General features: G+C 45.4%; 1 long non-coding RNA gene across 1 annotated transcript in view; it reads right to left on the reverse strand.

Annotated features, from left to right (window-relative positions):
* Positions 1-3,779, reverse strand: part of LOC137370938 (uncharacterized) — a 31,416-nt gene extending 27,637 nt beyond the window's left edge. Inside the window, exon 1 of the long non-coding RNA XR_010975144.1 lies at positions 3,693-3,779. This is a non-coding gene — a long non-coding RNA (uncharacterized lncRNA). The remainder of the gene's footprint in view (positions 1-3,692) is intronic.
* Between the last annotated feature and the right edge of the window lie 11,750 nt (positions 3,780-15,529).

The following is a 15,529-nucleotide window of genomic DNA, read 5'->3' on the forward strand; positions in this document are numbered from 1 at the left end:
GGCATCAAGGAGCCCGAGCAAAACTGAGGTCAATGGGAATCAGGGGAAAAACTCTCTGCTGCCTGGTGTCATACCTAGCGCAAAGGAAGATGGTTGTGGTTGTTGGTGGTCAATCAGCTGAGCTCCAGGACATCACTGCAGGAGTTCCTCAGGGTAGTGTCCTAGGCCCAACCATCTTCAGCTGCTTCATCAATGACCTTCCTTCAATCATAAGGTCAGAAGTCGGGATGTTCGCTGATGATTGCACCATTCGTGACTCCTCAGATACTGAAGCAGTCCGTGTAGGAATGCAGCAAGACCTGGACAATATCCAGGCTTGGGCTGATAAGTGGCAAGTAACATTCGCGTCACACAAGTGCCAGGCAATGACCATCTCCAACAAGAGAGAATCTAACCATCTGCCCTTGACATTCAACGGCATTACCATCGCTGCATCCCCCACTATCAACATCCTAGGGGCTGGAGTAGCCATATAAATACTGTGGCTACAAGAGCAGGTCAGAGGCTAGGAATCCTGAGGCGAGTAACTCACCTCCTGACTCCCCAAAGCCTGTCCACCATCTACAAGGCACAAGTCAGGAGTGTGATGGAATACTCTCCACTTGCCTGGATGGGTGCAGCTCCAACAACACTCAAGAAGCTCGACACCATCCAGGACAAAGCAGCCCGCTTGATTGGCACCCCATCTACAAACATTCACTCCCTCCACCACCGACGCACAGTGGCAGCAGTGTGTACCATCTACAAGATGCACTGCAGCAATGCACCAAGGCTCCTTAAACAGCACCTTCCAAATCCGCAACCTCTACCAACTAGAAGGACAAGGGCAGAAAATGCATGGGAACACCATCACCTGCAAGTTCCCCTCCAAGTCACACACCATCCTGACTTGGAACTATATCGCCGTTCCTTCGCTGTTGCTGGGTCAAAATCCTGGAACTCCCTTCCTAACAGCACTGTGGGTATGCCTACCGCAAATGGACTGCAGCGGTTCAAGAAGGCAGCTCACCACCATCTTCTCAAGGGCAATTAGGGATGGGCAATAAATGCTGGCCTGGCCAGTGACGCCGACATCCCATGAATGAATTAATAAAAAAAGCTCTAGCTCCGTAATGCGTACAGTCAGTAGCTGCAAATGGATACACTTCCTGCACACATGGTTGTCAGGGACACTGGAAGCGTCCCTGATATCCCACATAGTGCAGGAGGAGCGTACCATGGGGCTGAGCTGTCCTGCCATGACTTACCTTTAAATTAATTTAGTTACTCCCTCTAAAAAATACTAGTTACATTAAGGGTCTTGTTCTACTCCAAACACTACCTACTACAATCTAATGTCCTTAATAAATTACTCCAATTTAAGTAGTACTACTCACCTTATCACGTGAGGTTTTTTTAAAAAAAAACTTTCCCTTTTTAAGCAATTTAAATGCACTAAAAGCTGTTACTTACCCAACCAATCACCTTGCAGAATTTCACTGATGACACTGTAAGTTTTTTTTTCCTGTTTTTTGAGTCTCAGCGCGCGCTGAGAGACACAGGAAGTCTGCCACCGCTCTAGATCAGGTTCCACGCAGGTCCACCAGCCGTCGCTCCGCTCCCAGGTAAGTGAAAGAGGGCCTCGAGCCCCGCTCTTTATTTACAGCCGCCGCTCCGGATCAGGTTCCTCACAGGTCCGCCAGCCACTGCTCCGCTCTGCTCCCAGGTAAGTGAAAACTTCTCTGCAATGATCCAAAATTAATTTTTTTTTTGATTGGATGGTTATTTTGGAGAGTTCTGTGTGTGTATAGACACTGTCCAAGCTTCCTGTGTGTCACTCGAACACAGTCTGCAACTTAAAATGCTGTCTGTAAAAGGAGACAAAAACCTTCCAAAAATTTCATACCTGAAAGCAATGTTTCCTGTTTTTCATCATCCATTTTCTTTTCACCCCATTCTGATGTTCTTGAAACTGGCGTGAGGTTTAGGCGAATTTAGTAAGAAATATGAAGCAAAGACTGAGACAGGAGCAACATGCTGTTGAACATAATGGAGTCTTCTTTATTCTGTTTTACTTTCACTTTCTCTTTCAGCTCCCTCTGCTGGCTCATGTGTGCATGGTAGCCTCAAGTGAACAATATGTACAATGCAATTCTCAAAACACTACAGCCTATGTGGATTTTAAGACAGCATTTGACAAAGTATCAGATAAAAGAGTGTGCATGAACAGAGGGACCTGTGGGCTCATGTGAATAGATCTTTGAAGTTGGGAGGACATATTGAGAGAGTAGTTAGTAAAGCATATGGGACCTTAGGATTCATACATAGAGGTATTGAGTACAAAAGCATGGAGGTTATGCTGAGCCTTTATAAAGCTTTGGTTAGGCCACAACTAGAGTATTGCATCCAGTTCTGGTCACCACATTTCAGGAGGTTGTGAGGATCTTTGAGAGGGTGCAGAGGAGATTTACCGGAATGATTCCAGGGATGAGGGATTTTAACTACAAGGTTAGGTTGCAGAAGCTGGGGTTGTTCTCCTTGGAGCAAAGGAGGTTGTGGAGAGATTTGATAGAGGTGTACAAGATTATGGCAGGTTTAGATAAGGTAGGCAAAGAAAATCTGTTTCCATTAGCTGATGGTACAAGGAATATGGGACACTGATTTACAGTTTTGGGCAAGAGATACAGGGGGGATGTGAAGAAAAAATGTTTCCACAACGAGTGGTAATGACCTAGAACCCGCTGTCTACGAGGGTGGTGGAAGGGAAGATGATCAATGATGGCAAAAGGAAATTGAATGACCACTGGAGGGAAATAAATTTGCAAGGTACAGGGATAGAGAAATAGGACTGACTGGATTGCTCTACAGAGAGCTGGAATGAATTTGATGGGCCGAATGGCCTCCTTATGTGCCGTTATGACTCTATGATGGTTGTAGAATTGAAGGAATTGGCAGAAAGCTGGGACTTATCTCACCCATTTGAAAGTTGATGTGTCCATGGACAATATTCCTGAAGAGCAGTATGTTGATGAGAAAGTGGATAAATCCCTGGGAACTTCAGAAGTGACTGCATGGAAGTCTGGAGAGAAGCCATTGCTGCAATTCTGCTGCATTTCGACAGGTTGCAGTGGAATCAAATAATGGCTGTCCTACAGAGTTGGACAATAAGAGAAAGGAGTTGGAACATGTACCATCACCAGGGAAGGTACTACATTCTCCATGCTTGGCGAGTGCTTATAAGTTCATGATCCACCAACTTGTGAATGTGCAAGTGTTCAAATTCTGTGCTGTTACCTTGTCCAGAAGTTCTGGGTATGTGAGAATCCTGATCTGATTTTCTGTCTCTCATTTGGGAGCATTCTTGGAATCTCTCACAGCAGTACATCTGATATTCCAAACTGAGTGCAGTGGAATCTACATTAACCACACCACTGTATTCTCCTTAAGTCTAAAATAAAAGTATGATCAAACTAATGGGGTAGGCAGGGGCACATCACATGCTTTTAAAGAACCTGCCTGACTTTCCATTTATTGATTTAAATGGTTCTACAATCGCCATAAAATTGGCCCCTCCAGATTACTGCCAGTCAGTGAAGATGAAAATCTACCCGAATGTGTACACTGTTCCGTTTAAATAAAAGAGCAAAGTCATATTTTGTAACAGAAAAGATAAGTAAGCTTATGTGAGATTACAACTAGGATTTTAGACTTACTGTGAAGTTGTCGACAACTGACAAACCCAAAGAGGTACTTGATGCTCAGAAAATACATTGACAACGATAATATTTGATGATTTGGCTATAAATGCTGTCAGAACAATTGTCGTTGCTAGTTTTGCAGTATCCTTAGTCAAAAAAGTTGGGAAATGCACATTTATTTAACTTATTATTTAGATACTTGGTATGTAACCTCCCAGCAGTCTGATAAAATGAATTGCAAAATTGAGAAAATCTGGAGTTAATAATTTGTATATTTAGTGTTAAAGCAGTTAGGTAGGTTTACACAAAATTGCACAATCTTGTTAAACAATAATTTTTGACCCTAACAAAAGCATCTGCTTGTTCCTCATAACATTATTGCATTGCTGATTAGAGATCCTTGCAAAGAATGTACAATATTAGCTGCCTCCAAAAAATTCTGATGAAAGCACTTAATCTAATGTGTAAGCAACTAGGTAAGCAGTAAGTAAATTACTATGGTTACAGTTCCCAATAATTGTTTTAATTTAATCTGAGAAGAGGAGAAACAAGTTCCATCAGCTGTAAGTGGATTTGATTAATCAATGTTAAAGCTGACTTAATGTAAAACATAGGTAGAAAAATTTGGCTCCATAGTGCCTGGTTTTTCAGAGCTACAAGTGTTGTTTGGCCTCCAAAATAAAAACCACGGCACACACCCATATACTTCAGGTGCTAGCAGTATAAATCACAGAATAATAGAGTGCAGAAGAGGCCCTTTGGCCCATCGAGTCTGCACCGATGCATTAAAACACCTGACCTGTCTACCTAATCCCATTTGCCAGCACTTGGCCCATAGCCTTGAATGTTATGACGTGCCAAGTGCTCATCCAGGTACTTTTTAAAGGATGTGAGGCAACCTGCCTCTGTCACCCTTCCAGGCAGGGCATTCCAGACCGTCACCACCCTCTAGGTAAAAAAGTTCTTCCTCAAATCCCCCTTATACCTCCCGCCCCTCACCTTAAACTTGTGACCCTCGTAACTGACCTTTCAACTAAGCTTCTCCCTATCCACCCTGTCCATGCCCCTCATAATCTTGTACACCTTGATCAGGTCACCCCTCAGACTTCTCTGCTCCAGTGAAAACAACCCAAGCCTATCCAACCTCTCTTCATAGCTTAAATGTTCCAACCCAGGCAACATCCTGGTGAATTGCCTCTGCACCCCCTCCAATGCAATCATATCCTTCCTATAATGTGGCGACCAGAATTGCGCACAGTACTCCAGCTGTGGCCTTACCAAAGTTGTGTACAACTCCAACATGACCTCCCTGCTTTTGTAATCTATGCCTCGATTGATAAAGGCAAGTGTCCCATATGCCTTTTTCACCACCCTATTAACCTGCTCTTCTGCCTTCAGAGATCTATGGACAAACACGCCAAGGTCCCTTTGTTCCTCGGAACCTCCCAGTGTCAGGCCGTTCATTGAATACTTCCGTGTCACATTACTCCTTCCAAAGTGTATCACCTCACACTTTTCAGCGTTAAATTCCACCTGCCACTTTTCTGCCCATTTGACCATCCCGTCTATATCTTCCTGCAACCCAAGACACTCCACCTCACTGTTAATCACTCAGCCAATCTTTGTGTCATCCGTGAACTTACTGATCCTACCCCCCACATAGTCATCTATGTCGTTTATATAAATGACAAACAATAGGGGACCCAGCACAGATCCCTGTGGTACGCCACTGGACACTGGCTTCCAGTCACTAAAACAGCCATCTGTCATCACTCTCTGTCTCCTACAACAAAGCCAATTTTGAATCCACCTTATCAAGTTACCTTGTATCCCAGGTGCATTTGCTTTCTTGCTAAGTCTCCCATGTAGGACCTTGTCAAAGACTTTGCTGAAATCCATGTAAACTACATCAACTGAACTACCCTCATCTACACACCTGGTCACATGCTCAAAAAATTCAATCAAATTTGTTAGGCATGACCTCCCTCTAACAAAGCCATGCTGACTATTCCTAATTAAATTTTGCCTCTCCAAGTGTGATAGATTCTCTCCTTCAGAATTTTCTCCAATAGTACTTTAGATGGGTCTGTTTTTGTCCAGTGTGTGCAGGAGGGTTTTCTGACACAGTATGTGGACAGGCCAACCAGGGGCGATGCCACATTGGATTTGGTACTGGGTAATGAACCCGGCCAGGTGTTCGATTTAGATGTAGGTGAGCACTTTGGCGATAGTGATCACAATTCGGTTAGGTTTACCTTAGCGATGGGCAGGGACAGGTATATACCGCAGGGCAAGAATTATGTCTGGGGGAAAGGAAATTATGACGCGATTAGGCAAGATTTAGGATGTGTAGGATGGGGAAGGAAACTGCAGGGATGGGCACAAACGAAATGTGGAGCTTATTCAAGGAGCAGCTAATGCGTGTCCTTGATAAGTATGTACCTGTCAGGCAGGGCGGAAGTTGTCGAGCGAGGGAGCCGTGGTTTACTCAAGAAGTTGAAGCGCTTGTCAAGAGGAAGAGGGCGGCTTATGTTAGGATGAGACGTGAAGGCTCAGTTAGGGCGCTTGAGAGTTACAAGCTAGCCAGGAAGGATCTAAAGGGAGGGCTAAGAAGAGCAAGGAGAGGACACGAGAAGTCATTGGCGGATAGGATCAAAGAAAACCCTAAGGCTTTCTATAGGTATATCAGGAATAAACGAATGATAAGAGTTAGAACAGGGCCAATCAAGGATAGTAGTGGAAAGTTGTGTGCGGAATCAGAGGAGATAGGGGAAGCGTTAAATGAATATTTTTCGTCAGTATTTACAGTAGAGAAAGAAAATGTTGTCGAGGAGAATACTGAGATACAGACTACTAGGCTAGATGGGATTGAGGTTCACAAGGAGGAGGTGTTAGCAATTTTGGAAAGAGTGAAAATAGATAAGTCCCCTGGGCCAGATGGGATTTATCCTAGGATTCTCTGGGAAGCCAGGGAGGAGATTGCAGAGCCGTTGTTGTTGATCTTTAAGTCGTCATTGTCGACAGGAGTAGTGCCGGAGGACTGGAGGATAGCAAATGTTGTCCCCTTGTTCAAGAAGGGGAGTAGAGACAGCCCTGGTAATTATAGACCTGTGAGCCTTACTTCGGTTGTGGGTAAAATGTTGGAAAAGGTTATAAGAGACAGGATTTATAATCATCTTGAAAAGAATAAGTTCATTTGCGATAGTCAGCATGGTTTTGTGAAAGGTAGGTCGTGCCTCACAAACCTTATTGAGTTTTTCGAGAAGGTGACCAAACAGGTGGATGAGGGTAAAGCCGTGGATGTGGTGTATATGGATTTCAGTAAGGCGTTTGATAAGGTTCCCCACGGTAGGCTATTGCAGAAAATACGGAAGTATGGGGTTGAAGGTGATTTAGAGCTTTGGATCAGAAATTGGCTAGCTGAAAGAAGACAGAGGGTGGTGGTTGATGGCAAATGTTCATCCTGGAGTTTAGTTACTAGTGGTGTACCGCAAGGTTCTGTTTTGGGGCCACTGCTGTTTGTCATTTTTATAAACGACCTGGATGAGGGTGTAGAAGGGTGGGTTAGTAAATTTGCGGATGACACGAAGGTCGGTGGAGTTGTGGATAGTGCCGAAGGGTGTTGTAGGGTACAGAGGGACATAGATAGGCTGCAGAGCTGGGCTGAGAGATGGCAAATGGAGTTTAATGCGGAGAAGTGTGAGGTGATTCACTTTGGAAGGAGTAACAGCAATGCAGAGTACTGGGCTAATGGGAAGATTCTTGGTAGTGTAGATGAGCAGAGAGATCTTGGTATCCAGGTACATAAATCCCTGAAAGTTGCTACCCAGGTTAATAGGGCTGTTAAGAAGGCATATGGTGTGTTAGCCTTTATTAGTAGGGGGATCGAGTTTCAGAGCCACGGGGTCATGATGCAGCTGTACAAAACTCTGGTGAGGCCGCACCTGGAGTATTGCGTGCAGTTCTGGTCACCGCATTATAGGAAGGATGTCGAAGCTTTGGAAAGGGTGCAGAGGAGATTTACTAGGATGTTGCCTGGTATGGAAGGAAGGTCTTACGAGGAAAGGCTGAGGGACTTGGGGTTGTTTTCGTTAGAGAGAAGGAGGAGGAGAGGTGACTTAATAGAGACATACAAGATAATCAGAGGGTTAGATAGTGTGGATAGTGAAAGTCTTTTTCCTCGGATGAGGATGGCAAACACGAGGGGACATAGCTTTAAGTTGAGGGGTGAAAGATATAGGACAGATGTCAGAGGTAGTTTCTTTACGCAGAGAGTAGTAGGGTCGTGGAACGCCCTGCCTGCAACAGTAGTAGACTCGCCAACTTTAAGGGCATTTAAGTGGTCATTGGATAGACATATGGATGTAACTGGAATAGTGTAGGTCAGATGATCGGCGCAACATCGAGGGCCGAAGGGCCTGTACTGCGCTGTAATATTCTAATTCTAATTCTAATTCTAATAGTTTCCCTACAACTGACATGAGACTCACTGGTCTGTCGTTCCCTGGCTTATCTCTACAACCTTTCTTAAATAGTGGGACCACATTAGCTGTTCTCCAGTCCTCTGGCACCTCCCCCGTGGCCAGAGAGGAATTAAAAATTAGGGTCAGAGCCCCTGCAATCTCCACCCTCACCTCCCACAGCATCCTGGGACACAAATCCTCCGGACCTGGCGATCTGTCCACTTTTAAGCCTTCCAAAACCTCCAATATCTTGTCACTCCCTATGATAATTTGCTCAAGAACCTCACAGTCTCTCTCTCTAAGTTCCATATCTATATCCTCTTTCTCTTGGGTGAAGACAGATGTGAAGTATTCGTTCAACACCCTACCAATGTCCTCTGGCTCCACCCACAAATTCCCCCCTTGGTCCCTAATGGGTCCTACTCTTTCCCTGGTTATCCTCTTCCCATTGATATACTTATAGAATATCTTGGGATTTTCCCTACTTTTACCAGCCAGAGCTTTCTCATATCCCCTCTTTGCTTTCCTAATTGCTTTCTTAAGCTCCATCCTACACTTTCTGTACTCCACTAATGCTTCCATTGATTTGCTCTGCTTGTATTTGCTAAAAGCCTCTATTTTCCTTCTCATCGTACCCTGAATGTTTCTGGTCATCCATGGTTCTCTGGGCTTGTTGCTCCTACCTATTACCCTAGAGGGAACATGTTGGGCCTGTACCCTCCCCATTTCTTTTTTGAATGCCCCCCACTGCTCTTCTGTAGATTTCCCGACAAGTAACTCTTTCCAGTCTACCTTGGCCAGATCCTGCCTTATTTTACTAAAATTCGCTCTCCCCCAATCCAAAACCTTTTTTTGCAACTTGTCTATTTCTTTCTCCATAACAAGATTAAATTGTAACATGTTGTGGTCGCTATCACCAAAATGTTCCCCCACCAACACATCAACCACCTGTCCGGCTTCATTCCCCAGAATTAGGTGCAGCACTGCAACCTCCTTGTTGGATCTTCTACATATTGAGTTAAAAAGTTCTCCTGTATACATTTTAAGAACTCCACTCCATCTAAGCCCTTAACACGATGACCATCCCAATTAATGTTGGGAAAGTTGAAATCACCTAATATGATTACCCTGTTGTTATTTTTGCACACATCTGCAAATTGCGCACATATTTGCTCCTCAGTTTCCCGCTGACTATCTGGGGGTCTATAATAAACACCTAGCAATGTGGCTGTCCCTTTTTTATTCCTAAACTCTACCCATAAAGCTTCATTTGATGCCCCCAACACCATTTTGGTGGTGTGGTTAGCGTGTCCACAGGGGGTACCCGCTGGATGTATGCATGGTACTCAGATCATGATGTCAATCAGCGTGCAATGCTGATTTGATGCCAATGCTGCCATTTTGGTGCTCAGTGCTCCAGCTAACACCTTCTCATGCGTTCAGCAGCAGAAAGGAGCCTCCAACAATGCTATCAACAACAACTACTTTCAGGTGAGTTGCTGATTGATTTCTGTTGACTCTTGCCAGAAGTGTTTGGTGTTTTCCAGAGTTGTTTGAAGTTGCTGAAGACTTTAGGAAGCATCATGACATGTGCTGTAGAATTTTATTCTGACTTCAAGTATTCTGCCCAAACCACATGTTCCCCCATACATGGGTACAGTAGTTTGCAGCTCCCTTGATCTACAGCATGTCAAGGAGAATGAGCGGAAAATGACACAAAGCAGGACAAGCTGCTGGATGAAGGATGAGGAGAAGGGGGAGGGGGAACTGCTCTTAACAGGAGGCTTTAGTCACCCAGGGTATTCAGGAAGCAATTCTCCTATGTGAACTTCAGCGACGAACAGAGTGTCAGATGTCTCTATTTCATAAGAACGTCCTCACTGAAATCTGCCACCTGCTGCAGCCACAACTGCAGCCTAAGAGCAGGCCAAGGACGGCATTGCAAGTGGCTGTGAAGGTGAGCATGGCCATAAACGTTTATGCATCTGGCTCCTTTAAGGGTGCAGCAGGCAACATTTGCTACCTCTCTCTGTTTGCCATCCACTGTTGCATAAGGGAGGTCAATGAGGCTCTGTATTTCAACACAGCTGAATACATTTCATTCTCTCTTGCTAGAGAGAAGCAAGTGGAGTGAGCATGTAGCGTCACAAGTATTGCCAACTTCCCCAAGGTGCCGGTGCCATTGACTGCACACATATCTCTTTTTAGGGGCCACATGTCAACGCTGAGATGCACCACAACCAAAAGAATTTCCGCACCCTCAAAGTCCAGCTGATATGAGATCACACACAGCATATCACATAGGTCAATGCCCAGTAACATGGCAACAGTCATGATGCCTTCATTCTGCAGCAGTCCACTGTGCCATCTACATTTGAGCCACCAGGACAAACCAGAGAGTGGCAACCAGGTGATCAGGGCTATCCTTTGACAGAATGGCTCATGACTCTGGTGTGAAACATATGCATATGTGGGCAGTATGCATCTAATGAAAGTCGTACTGCCACACGAAATGTGATAGAGCAGACCACTGTCATGTTTAAACAGCACTTCATCTGCCTGGAGGTACCGTCAATACACAGCACAGCAGGTGTCAAAGTTCATGGTGGCATATTGCCTGCTGCACAATCTCGCCACTGTAAGGGCACAGCCCTTGCCGCCAGCTATATGGAAACCAGCTGAAGAGGAAGATAGGAAGTGGAGAGGAGGTAGAGGAGGTGGAAGAAGAGGAGGAGGAGGAGGGGGGAGGCGACAATCAACACAGCCCCTTTCAGACCAGGCTGTCCGGGATCAACACATCTGACGGCGATACCAATAACCGCAACCCCAATGCCCCATTCACCAACAGTCTCGCACCTTCGCTTCCCTCTGTCACTGTTACATCACAGCATCCGCTAGGCCACAATGCAAAAGTAAGAGTCACCATAAAATAACATTTCAAACCAAACTTGCAAATCAAAACATGCCATATTGCATACAAATGTCAAAAACCACCCTTGTGCATTTCCTTAGTGCCTGTCTTCCAAGTGGCTTTCCGTGTCCTAGGAATCCCACACAGTGCTATCCCATTGGCTGCAGCATGGCTGGTGGAAGGCTGCTGATGTTTAGTAGAAGAGACTGCCTTGCAGGATGACCTCAAGTAGCTCTGGGCCTAGAAGGCTTGGCTTCAGACTGCACCATCTCCACATGGGCAGTAGAAGTCTGGGATGATTGGCTGGCAGGCAACAGCAAGAGCACTAGTGGATTGGCAGTGCCGAGAGGGCAAATGTTGTCATTCTGACAGAGGACAGCAGGTTCATGCTCCACAGAGCCACTGCCAAACCCCTGGGACGACACCTCAGCTAACCTAGAAACATGTTGGAGGACAGATTGCTGGATTTCTGTGATACCCTGCAAGCCCCTTTAAAGACTGGTATCCCCATCTATGATGACAGCATGATGATGATGTGTAGCATGACTTCAGTCTGAGCTTCCACTGCAGCACCCAGATGTTGAGTGGCTTCTGCTTGTGCTGCAATGGAAGCTGAGACATTGGCCATCGGCAGCTGCAACATGGTTGGCTCTGCAAATGTGCTAATGGCTTTGGCCACCACTTCCACGCTGTGGAAAGCCCTGTGCCAAGTTGGTGCAGGACTCCTCCATGCTCCGTAACATTGACCGAAGGCATTTCATTATGCATACCCATCAGCCTTTTCTGTAAGCTGCCCCCCCAAAGTCCTCATTTGAGTCCTCTGCAGCAGAACACGTATGCAACATCACCCTAGGGTGAGTTGGCACCTGCGCTACCCTTGTCCCTTTCCCTGGCTGCAGACCACTTGTGTCCCACCACATGCAGATCCCGCCTCAAAGCTATCCTCTAAAATATAAGCAATGTCAATATCTGAAGTGGTGACTGCAAGTGAAAGCGAGTGGTGGTGTTTCTTCTTCATCACTGTCTTCCTGCTTTTCTATCTCTTGCTGTTCCACTGCTTCTTGGCCAGGTTGCAGCTCTTCGGTATTTGAAAGGAGAAAGGCAGAAGAGTAGGACTGTGATGAATCAGGGAGGCATCTCTACTCCTCTCCACCTCCCGCACCAAGGCTTCCATTACAGCATTGGGTAATCTTGCAGCATGCTCTCTACCATATTGTGTCATCCTTGCAACTTTTCCAAGTTTGGCGCAGTTGTAGAATGAATTCCAGCACCTGTTCCAGCCAAATTGCACCTCAACTTTAAGAGGTGCAGGCTGGCTTTAAGTAGTGTAATCTAGTTTTAACTCGTGCTAGGCTCTAACAACTTTGCATCCCCTGTTCAGACCAGTAGACATTCAACACACACTTAGGATCATCAAGCCATCAGATAAATCTATAAAGTGTTTTTTTAGCCAAGAAATGCAGATTTTTCATTGAATGTGTTACCACCAGGTGAGAAAGAGGTCCAAGGTTCCCTTTCAGCCTTCACCTGCTCTTAATGTAACAGAGTTTAATTTTAAACACACTGTGTTTTTAGCTCCCCCTTGGTGAATCCTTGTTCACCGTTTTCCAATTATAAGGCAAAGAAACCAGTACAAACAGGCTTTCCTAGATTTAAAGAAGAAAAGTTGAAATTTATTAAACTTAAACTCTAATTCGGTTAACACCTATGGTTACACGCTGCACGCCACGCTAGCATGCATACGTGATACACACATGCAAACAGAGACAGAAAAGAGCAGAAGAAAAATAAAGTGGAAAGGTTTGAGGCAATATCTGAAGAGTTGTTGTTACAGTTCTTCAAGCTCACTGTAGAGTCCTTGATTGTAGGTAGATCTTGCTTTTCGTTGGGGCCCAGTATTCTTCTTAAACCTTGTGCGCTGTAGGAGACTTTTCTCTCTTGGGGTTCATGTGTCTTCAGTGGATTCAGAGGCTTGTGAGAAAGAGAGATGGCAGCAGACAGGAGAGAGATCTTCTCAGTCCAGGAGCAAACAGACTTTTCTGCCCAAACTGTTTGTACAAATAAAAAAAACTCAGGTTGCCCAGCAGGTTAGTCATGTGACTAGCTGTCTGTTTGTGTATTCGGCCATCTTAGCAGTCAACCTGGAATGCGAGCTCCCCCACCATCAATGTCTGGTGATCAGAAGTCCATTGTGGGTTGAATGTCAGGGAATAGCAGCTTTGTCCTTCCAAACATCATCTGCCAATATACAAACGTCCCTTCCAGCCAAGGCCGATTTGTTCAACTAGTCCTCCCCTCACTCCAGTAACAGTTTAAAATCAATGTTCATGACAAAATTAATGTGCTTCATGCTTGGCAGTTGGGGGCCTAGCATGACAAATGGCATTGGTTCTGTTTTGCATTCTGCAGACTTGACTATTCAAGCAAGACAAGACAGTCAATATAGCCCTGCGCCCACTGAGAAAGACACATTAATTCTGTGTACCATCCAATCTACTAATGCAGAAAGAAATGATGATGGTCACCCTACTGAGAGAGGCAAATTCAAGTGGTAGGCATCTCAGAAAATCTATTTAATATTTTTAGCATATGATCCTTATAAGTGATATACTAACAGTATTGCAGTAATGGTAATAAAATACATTTAAGGAATATGCTTGGCTAACTCTAACACAACAACTTGCATGTTGTAGTACAGAAGATAATATTCCAGACATACCTATCAACCATTTCATTTTAATCAAGACGTCTCAACATTAAACGGCGCTGCTGAGAGAAGTAGTGTAGCACACAAGATTTTCAACCTGACAAACTTGCTGATTTATCAGTTCTACAGAAAGCCATACTGGCACCTTCAATGCTAATCTAACTTCCTCATTAACACTCTTCAGGTTGAGAGCTATGGTCCCAATACAGTTAGTTCTGGCATATCTGTACAGCATGAAAAATATTTTTAGCAATTTTGGCTGTGATTTTCCAGAGAAGCCTGAGGTCCTGCCGCCTTGACTGGAAGCGTGATACCGCTTCCACTTGCAAGTCGATCCATCAATGGAAAGCAATCTTGTGCTGGCTGGCCAATTCATTGCTGGCAGGTTTTGGGGAGGCGGAGTGGGGGGGTGGGGGGAGTGGTGAGCAGTCCTGGAACTGAGGTGGGCAGTAAGGCGGCAGCTGCAGCATCAGGTGATGCCACAGGAGATGCTGGTGCCATATTTAAAGGACTGTCAGCATTCTCTGATTTTAGCGGCTGCCCTGATTGGAGTCACTGACTCAGTGCAGCTCTGCCAGTGAGGGAAGCCCAATTGCTGACTGAAGCAGGCATTCTGAAGGCTTGAGGAACAAGGCGGTTGTAGGCATGGCAGAAGGAAGATCCCAGGTGGCCCCACAGTTCCATGATGAGTCCCTTCAGGTACTCAGGAAAGGCGGGAGGTCCCCTTCCCCAGGGATAGGAAGAGGAGGCTACTCCAGCTGATGAAGCAAGCCTGGATCAACATGACAGAGGAGGTCAGCAGCTGTGGGATTGTATGTAGAACCTGGCTGCAGTGCCACAAGCACATAAATGACCTTATCCATTCTGCCAAGGTGAGTATTCCATTTGAGAGGGCATTTAAGAGTCACCAACATTGCTGTGGTTCTGTGGAGTCACATGGAGGCCTGACCAGGTAAGGGCAGCAGATTTCCTTGCCTAAAGGTTTTTTTTTACACAATGATAGTTTCATGGCAACAATATTGAGAACAGCTTTCTATTCCAGATTTTTATTAATTAATTGAATTTAAATTCCACAAGTTGCTGTGGTGAGATTTGAACCTGTGTCCCCAGGGCATTAGCCAAGGACACTGGATTATTAGTTCAGTGACATTACCACTATACTACTGCCTCCCCCGAACTGCATGAACTTTGTTGCTTCCTTTCCATTTGTTTTCCCTGTCTTGTGACAGGCTGAAATGTGTCCTAGTGCCCATGAGAGATCATATATTAAGGAGGGCAGGGCTGTGATCACATTGGCATTGCTCTACGGGGAAGGGAGAGATCAGCAGCTCATAATTAAGGCATAATGGAACATGGCTTTCAGCCAATGATGGCTAATGATTTGGACAAAAGGAACTTTTAATTATTTCCTACAGAACATATTAAAAACACCCGTGAGACCCAAAGTGTGACTAGCTGGTTTTTTAAATACGTTTGCTAGTGCTCCTATGTGATCTGATCCCTGCGGACAGCAGCTGGGCTGGAGGCAGATTGCTGATCAGGCTCTCCTTGGCCTATGTGACTTTGGCAGCTGCCCTCTTGCTGCTTGAGGCCTGGAGGGCCCTGGCTGCCTGTCAGTGTCCAGCAGGACTCTCCTCAGGCATTATGGCTACTGGAGCTGGGCTCACTGGCGGAGAGACTGAGGAACCAGTGTCCACACTCGCAACATCTTGAGGGGAGCCCCCAGATGTGGATGGCAGCCTCTCCTGCCCCGTTTGAAGGCTCGCTTGAA

The sequence above is a fragment of the Heterodontus francisci genome, chromosome 6 (assembly GCF_036365525.1).
Source record: "Heterodontus francisci isolate sHetFra1 chromosome 6, sHetFra1.hap1, whole genome shotgun sequence".
NCBI classification, from domain to species: Eukaryota; Metazoa; Chordata; class Chondrichthyes; order Heterodontiformes; family Heterodontidae; genus Heterodontus; species Heterodontus francisci.